The sequence below is a fragment of the Corvus brachyrhynchos genome, unplaced genomic scaffold (genome assembly GCF_000691975.1).
Source record: "Corvus brachyrhynchos isolate BGI_N302 unplaced genomic scaffold, ASM69197v1 scaffold46, whole genome shotgun sequence".
Taxonomy (NCBI): domain Eukaryota; kingdom Metazoa; phylum Chordata; class Aves; order Passeriformes; family Corvidae; genus Corvus; species Corvus brachyrhynchos.
The window spans coordinates 791,844-800,234 of NW_008238838.1; positions in this window are offsets into that span (position 1 = coordinate 791,844).

Here is an 8,391-nt window from a genome sequence, read left to right on the forward strand (position 1 = left end):
GTAGGGAAGGGTTGATAAGACCTTGGACCGCATGGCAGTGGGGTAGGATGAGGTGGGACAGGAATCCCAGGGCAGAAGGATCTAATCCTGTAGTGGCAAAGGAGGAAGAGGAATTTCATCCCTGTGGCAGAGGGATCTAATCCCTGAGGGGCAGAGGTGGGACAGGAATCCCTTTGGCAAAGGGATCTAATCCCTGAGTGGCAGAGGGAGGACAGGGATTCTTGTGGCAGAGAGGTCTCATCCTGGAGTGACAGAGGAGGGACAGGAATTTAATCCCTGTGGCAGAAGCAGGACAGGAATCCTATAAACCCCTTACCCTCCACGAGTTCTGCTCCTCCTGAGCAGGCCCCACTCTCCTGGGACCTCTCTACCTCTCTACCTCCTCTTTTTTCCCAGGATTTTTGTGTTCAGCCCCTCCAGCATCCATTCTGTGACAGAGCAGCCGTGGGCTGTGATGTCACCCCTCACAGTGTCACCGGGTGGCCGTGGCCCCTGGTGACAGCACTGCCACCCCTCCGAGGTCCCTTCCCCACAGAGGTCCCTGCCCAGCTGATGCTGACCAGAAAAAGAGAAGAAAAGAAGGAAAAGAAATGAAGAACAAAGCTCTTCCTCCAGCAGAGTTTTGCCTCTTCGGAACAGAGAAGTGGCCGTGACCCCACGCTCCCGGCAAGATTGGCTTTGCTTTGCTTTTTAGTAAATTTTACATGAAGCATGTCTTGTAGAAGAGATGAAAATCTTCTTTTTTTGGGATATAAAACTCAAGGTTACCCTTGCCTCTGGTACGGCTCCCCCTCCTTGTATAGCCTTTGCTCACGCTGGATTGCTTCTTTCCTCTTTTCTTTTAAGCAAAACCATAAATTCTTGTCCTGATTCTCCCTCGGAGCCTCCATGGCCAACCTGGGCTTGAGCTCTCCTGCTCAAGAGAGACCAGGCAGGCCCTGAAGACCCTTCTGGAGCTCTGAAGGGGCTCCACCTGCTCTGGTCTCCACAGAAAAACAACCAACCAAGCAAATGCATCCATGAATTCTTCCCAGAGATTAATTCCTTGGAAATATCTCACCTTGTGAGATCCACTGTGGATGCTACAGGAGGGAAGGGAGGGAGGAGAAAGGCAGCTCCACCAAAGGGCTGCATGAACAGCTGGAGGAATGAAAAGGAGTAAAAAAACCCCAACCCCAAGGTGAATTAGAGGGAAAGAAATGCCTAAAGCAGGAGCTTGATGTGATTCCAAGGCTTTGACATGGAAATGTTTCCCACTCCTCTGCTGAGAAGGTTTCTCTTTGAATCAGAGGAACCATAAAATAAAGAGGGAATTTAGAACAATCCAGAGAAATGGAGTTTTCCAGCCCTTCCTGTGCGGGGCCTTCCCTCGAAGAGCTCAGATACCTCAGCCCTTGTCTCCCCACTGTCCCCAGCAGCTCAGGGGGCTCCAGGCAGATTAAAGGGTTCCCTGCCCAGTGCTGCTGGAGCAGCCTTTCCATGGGAAGGTGCTTTGTGGGGGATAATGCTCCCAGCTGGAGAGGAGCCGAGATTCGGGAAATCTCCCTGGCTAACGTTATCAAGTGAGAGTTTGTTGAAATGGCTCCGTGTCAGGGCTTTGCCATGCACTGACGGGGCCTCCTGGACATCCCAACAGGGGTTGGACCGGGACAGGGACAGCAGGAAAGGCTGAGGGCAACCCTGACCTATTTATGAGCCAAAGAAGATGTCTGGGACAAGAAGGAAGTGCAAGGAGAGGAGATAGGAGAAAGGCAGATTTGATAGAAGGGTTTGGGTTGGAAGGGAGCTTGAAGATCCCTGCTGTGGGCAGGGAATCTTCCACCAGCCTCTGGCAGCAAAAGCGTGGAGGGGATGAAACCGGGATTCAAAACATTCACAGGGAAAGGCATGGGGGTGAAAGAGGAATCTGCAGGAAGGGGGAGGGGAGGCTTGTTTTCCTCTGTGCCAGTGATGGAAAGCACCTGAGGAACACCCTGGGATCCAGGGCAGGGATGGAACTGGAGCTTTAAGGTCCCTCCAACCCAAACCATTCCGGGTTTCTGTGAATGCCCTCAGAGGTGCCTGGGCCAGGGACAGTTCCTGGAGCCCTGTTTGGCTCCCATGGCCTGGGCACAGCAATGCTGGGACAGCGGGGCAACAGCGGGAGCGAAGCTGAAGCTGCTGGAGCCAGGTAAGCGCAGAACAGCAGCACCCAAAGCAGGGCTGGAGCAGGGCATGAGGAAAACCCCGCCAGCCAACCACATGAAAATGCCGTGAACTCAGAGCTCAGTCAGTAAAACCGGAGCCAGGACAGAGCTGGGGTGGCCCAGGCTCTGCAGCTGGAGGTCAGTGGCCCTCTGCTCTCCATGAGGCTGCTTTTCCCCTCAGTAGCTCGGATGTGAAGAGTCTGTCCTAAATTACAGCGTTTAAGGTAAAACCAGAGCAGCTGTCCCAAAGAACGGAGTTTGCATCAGTTTTCCTGCTTAGAAACAACCATCAGAGCATGAAAGCTTCCTCCAGCTGGTTTTCCAGAGGAAGAGCACACAAACCTCACTTTTCCATCCCACAGCCATGCTTAGGACAGTTTTTGGGCTGCCAGAACAATGTCAGCTGCTGTTCTTGGATATAATTAGCCCAGATATTTTTGAGTTTGAAATACATTACAGACGAGCCCACACACTTTTCCAGTTACCACCAAACCCCTTGTGCACATGGGGAAAACAGGTGGTTATAAAAACATCCCGGTGGTCATAAAAATCTCCTGGTGCCCATGTGAGCAGCTCCTGCCTCGTGCTGTGGGTTCTGAGCTGCACTGGTGGCACATGGACAAAGACCAGGTGGTCCTTTGGGGCCCAGGGAGCTTCTGGATTTACACAGCACATTATAAACCCCAGGTGTGACCCCTGAGCCCAGAGCTGGGCCCAGCTCATGCTCCCAGTCCTGCAGAACCAAGGGGTTTAGTTCAGGATTGAGGAGCTTCAGTTTGGGCTCCCCACTGGAGAACATTCCAAGTGTGTAAAGAGATGAGGATGTTTCCCTTTTCCACGGCAGGCATGGACCACTCCAGGCCTGCTTGCTGGGGAGCTGCAGTGGTGACACTGAGTCGTGACACTGAGTCGTGACACTGAGTCACACCCTCGGGACTCCGGAGGTGTCCGGTTGCTCGCTCAGCTTTGTTGACTCTGCTCCAGCCACCAGCCCCATTTCCTGGACTTATCTCCCCCAGCAGATTTCCCCTCCTGTCCCTCCCTCCCGTGGCCCATAAACACTCGAAATCTCCCGCAGGCCCAATCTGGGCCCGCAGCTTGTCGGGAGCAGATAGCAGCAGATAAGGGGCCAGGCCACATTGTCTTTTCCCAGTTCACTTTTAAATCTGAAAATTGTTTGCTTAAGGAAAAGGAAATGTGCCTGTGTGTGCTGGGGGGCAGCAGGAGGGGAGGGGGAAGAGGAAGGGAGCTGCTTCAGAGACCAAAGTGGGGCACACGAGAGGGAAGATTCATGGAGATTGATGAGGGAGGTTCAGCGAAGGTCCCGGTGCAACAGGCCCTCGGAAGCCCTGTGCTCCCGTTATCCTGCCCTGTTCCCAAACATCGGGCCATTCCCAAAGGGAGGGGATTCTGCAGCAGAGCCCTGGGATGAGCATCTCCCTCCAGGCTCTCCAGGGCCGGGTTTGGCTGGAGTGACACCCAGTTCCTCAAGCCTTGGGAAGGATTTTGGGCTGCACCCACATGAGAGGAGTTCTGCCAAGTCCTGTGGTGGGACTCGATCCCTAAACCAGTAAAAATTGCAGTGCAAACACATTTATACCCAGTGCTCAAACTGGGACGGTAGGAAACAGCTATCCCTGCAATCTGTCATCCATGATGAAAAATGCTCTTTATTCCATGTCCCTGCAGCGCTGGGTGATGCCTTGTCACTTGTTCTCATCAGCAGAATGGACTTATTTCACTTCCCAGGTCCAGAGCAGCTCAGGACTCACTGCAGGATTTGGGAAGCACAGGAGGAGCTCAGGACCCGTGATATCCTCATTTCCATGGATCAGATAACAGCTCAGGGCCCGAGGCAGCCCAGGGCTGAAGGGAATGATAAAGGGAGTTGGTGAGCTCTGCATAGGAAGTGCTGGGTTAATTTATGGATTGATCTCCTGAAGGTGCTGAAGTCAACAAACCCCGCTGCTGTCTGCACTGGGTGCAAGTTTTAGACCCTTTTTGGGGATAAATTTGGAGATACAGATGGATATGTATTTCCTGAGAAGCTGGGATACAGCTGGGATGCAACCAGCACAGGGAAACCTGAGGGGCTGATCCTCCTCTCTGGACACATGTAAGATCCAGGCCTGAGGTGCAGGGAACACCCACATTTTACACAGCTTTGGAAACAACCAACCAGAAACGGGGAAATTATAATGGAATCCCAGAATCCCCGAATGGTTTGGGTTGGAAGAGACCTTAAAGCCCATCTCGTTCCAACCCCTGCCATGGGCAGGAACACCTTGCACACCTCATCCATTATGGGGCCTAAGAAAGCAAAGAAGAAATTGGGCTGGCCCTTGATGCCTTCCTTATCAATGGGCCGGGCACGCCTCATTTGGAAAACTCATTTCCTGGGATCAGAGAGGCTCTGATGAAGCTCTAGGAGCTGGGAGGCGGATGTGAGCTGCGGACTGAGCTGGCAACCATGCAGCAGCTCCTCAACCTGTGTGCAAAGGAAAGTCTGAACCTCTGGAAGCTGAGGGGTCCTGGTGGGACTGACAGAAGCCCCTGGATGCAGGGAATGGCTGTGGGAAGGAAGCGCTGATGTGCTTTGTCCCAGGCAGTTTTGGTTCTGCCTCACAGAATGTTCTGTCCCTCTGCAGACTGGAGATGAGAGCAGCGCTCCATTCCCGAATCCCTGTGGGTATAACTGTGCCCAGTGCCACGGCAAGCACAGCGGAGTGCTGCTGGATGTGGGAATGCTGAGGGCAGAGCTGGGAAAGGATGGAGGGAACAGCAGAGCCCCCCTGCTCTGTGCTTTCCCAGAGCAAGTGGCCAGGTCTCACACAGGGGGTGCCTGGAGCATCACCTGGGGTTATTTTAGGAAGGAAGAGCAGCTCAGACCATGGGGATTCTCTGCTCCATCACCTCCCCGCACCATCTCTGGCCTCCCCAGGAAAATCCTTCACCTGCTTGCGCTTCCACAGTGCCACTGAAGGAGAAGGGCAATGAGAACAGATGGCAGGTGCAAACTCCCAGCTTGTATGGCTGAGCCATCAAAAAATGGCCTCAAAAACCCCCAGGTGGAATTCTGAAGTGCTGGGGAGCTGCTGAAATACCACCCTGAGTCCCTGGGTGGGGACAGGTGAGGTCTGTCCGGGTTTCCCTGGCCCGACCCTCCGTGGCAGAGGGGTTCCAGCTCCTGTTCTCTGTCCTGGCCATTTCTTGCTCCCACTCCCACACTTTGATTCACGGTGCCCGGCCACCCGTGACCAGCCAGGGAAATGGGAGCTGGCCCAGGCAGCCAGGGCCCATCATTGTCCCTGCAGGGGGAGGAACAGAGACCACGATAACATCGCTTCATTTCAGCCACAGCCCATTTGTCACTGGCCCGTTCCCGAGTGATCCCTGCGGGAGGAGCTGCCACTGTCCCCAGCACGGTCAGCACCCAAACAGGGGGGAGAAGGGGCCCTCAGAGCCACCTTCCCTTGGCTGGACTCCCAGGTTCTTCCTGGGGATCAGGACATTCAGCTGTGCCAAAGACCTGTGCCTCAGTTTCTCCATCCCTGTTCATCGGGACCTTTGAGGTACAAAGAGTTTCCCGTTGTCTGAGCAGCCTTGCAGAGAGCTCCTCCTCAGCCTGGCACCAGCCAGGCTCTGTCCCACTTCCCACCCCACTACCCTCCTCATGCAAACGAGCTCTCCTCTGGCCCATTTCCCGACGTTTGGGTTTGGTTTGCTGCTGTAGTCCCCAGCAACGAGCAGCAGCCAGATGGCAAAGGCAGCCTGAGCCAGCTCTCTGAGGAACTTCCCCAGGAGCTTCCCAAGGTCCTGGCTAAGACCATGACACAATCGAGGACAAATAAACAGAACCAGAGGAGCTGAACATCAGCGAGAGCAGAGCCCCAGGGCATGGGAGCAGCAGGGCCCAGCCTGGATTTGGGATCAAAGAGGAGGATGCAGCCTGGTCCTGGTCCTTGCCCACCGCAGCTCCCGGCAGGAGATGCTTCAGGAAAGGGTTCCAGGAGTGCCCTGGAGAAATAGGAACAGCATTGCATGGCCATTGCTTTTTGGATTCTTTCTCTGTTACAGATGTTCTGTGGACAGTGAAATGAATAAAGCCTGTGTTCCTGTGGGATCATATTCCTTGTCCCCCACTAATCCCCTTCCTTCCACCACCCAGGGCTCAGCTGGCCCTGCTGAGCCAAGCACAGGGTGGCACACCAGAGCCCTGCCTGGCTCTCCCCTCCACCCAGCTGCTGATTTTTATAAAATTTCTAGAAATTTAATCATGACTGGGACAGACTTTCGAGTGTGGCTGGAGTCGGTCGAGGAGGTGGAGAGGAGGGGGAGTTAAAGCAGATGGGTGAGCAGGGAGATTGTTCGAGGTTCAGGAGCCCAACTTGGCTTCTGTGCAGCTCTGAAATGCCTCACAAATATCGCTCCATTTCAGACTTTCTTCCCAGTGTTTTCAAACCTGAGGTGTCCTGATTTGATAGGTGTCAAATGCTTATATTTTTATTTCCATCCTGAGAACCATTTGGTTTTAAAAAGTCCTTTAATTCCACGTCAAACGACACCACAGCTCAGGATTTAGGTGGTTTGAGTCTGTCAAAAATATTTTTATTTTCATGATTCCTTCCCTGCTTTATTTTTTTTTAAATCTGGGAAAGTCAAAGCTTCAAAACCACTGACGAATCAGAAAGTTCATTTTTCACCCTGCTTGGTGGAGCTGCCTGTCTGGAATTGGCCCGTGGCTGCTCCCTCTCCTGCTCCCAGGACCAGGACACATCCAGGTGTCAGGCAGCGGGGTCCGGAAGCTCAGGGATGGTGACACTGCTGCCACAAATACAAAGATTTACCAAATGTGCTTTGTTTCCGAGGCATCCTCGGTGTCAGAGGGCTTGGCAAGGGTTGGGGTGAGGGATGAGGTTTGCCTGGGGTGAGCCTCGGGCAGGGCAGGGCACTGTGGGCATCCTGTCTGCCTGGAAATTCTGGAATACAGCCCTGGTGTCAGCCAGGGTGGGCATTTGCGTCTGGCAGCAGGAGATTTCTCCTGGGCAGCACCACAGGGACGGGTCTGTGAGGGAAACCAGCATCTCCCACCCCACACCTCTCCTTTCCATTCCTCTCCAAAGCCAAGCCCCAGGTTTTGCCCTGGAATGAGCCCAGATCCCCTGAGGGTTCATTCCCTACCTGCACCAGGAAAACAGGCACAGCTCCCAGCTGGGCTGACCTCGATGAGTGCCCCACTGAAACTGCAACACTTAAGGAAAAAAGTGACCCCTCCACTTTAGGGCTACCTCAAACCTATGAAAATCCAGATTTCCCAGCATCACTGGGATCACAGCTGTTTCCTTTTCAAGTTTCCCCACCCATTCATGCACTCTAAATTCAGATCCCCTGCCCAGGTTCACCCTCCCTGACGAGGATGATCCCAGCTCCAGAGATGTTCCTGTCCCCGCACAGGGCCACAGCCAGCTCCTCTAAAATCAGATTTTTCTTCCTATTGACAGAAATTCAGTCACCACAAGCAGGGTTCTGCACTTGGTGATGTGTGGAAATACTGGGAAACGCCTTCAGTGAGGCCAGGAACTGGGGCTGATCCCTGCCTTGGTCAGACTCCTGCTCCACTCGCGGCACTTCCACAGGAATCCCTTCCAGCTGCTGGAGGTTATTCACCGCACCCCAAACTGCCAGGGAAAGATGCACCCCGTGATATGTTCCACTTGGCTGGGCAGCATCAGATGGGCCTGGCTGGAGCTGAGGAGATGAGGAGAGGGATGTGAAACTCCCCACGTGGGGCAGGGACAGGACAGCAGCACCCAGAGGAAGAAATGTTCTTTGTGCCAAGAAGCCAATTTCTGCTTCCTGAACATCATAACTCTGATTTTCCTTATTTATTTTACCCAACCCCTCACTCCAGGGGACTTCAGTGATGCACAGAGGAGAGTTCTGACCAGGGCAGAATGGCAAGGAAATCGGGTTTGCTGGGGCACAGAAATCTCTGTGCATTTCTGCCTGGGCCTTTTCAAATCCCTGTGCAGGAATGGGCAGGGCAGGCTCCAGAGGGGCTGGTGGGAAGGCTCCAGGGGAATACCTGGGTGTGCTTCGGCTGGAAGCAGCTCTGCTGTCACCTCTCCACTGCCCACTGAGGTCACCTGTGCAGCCTGCGACTCCTGGTGGCTCTGGTGTGTTGGGGAAGATGAAACAGGAAAGC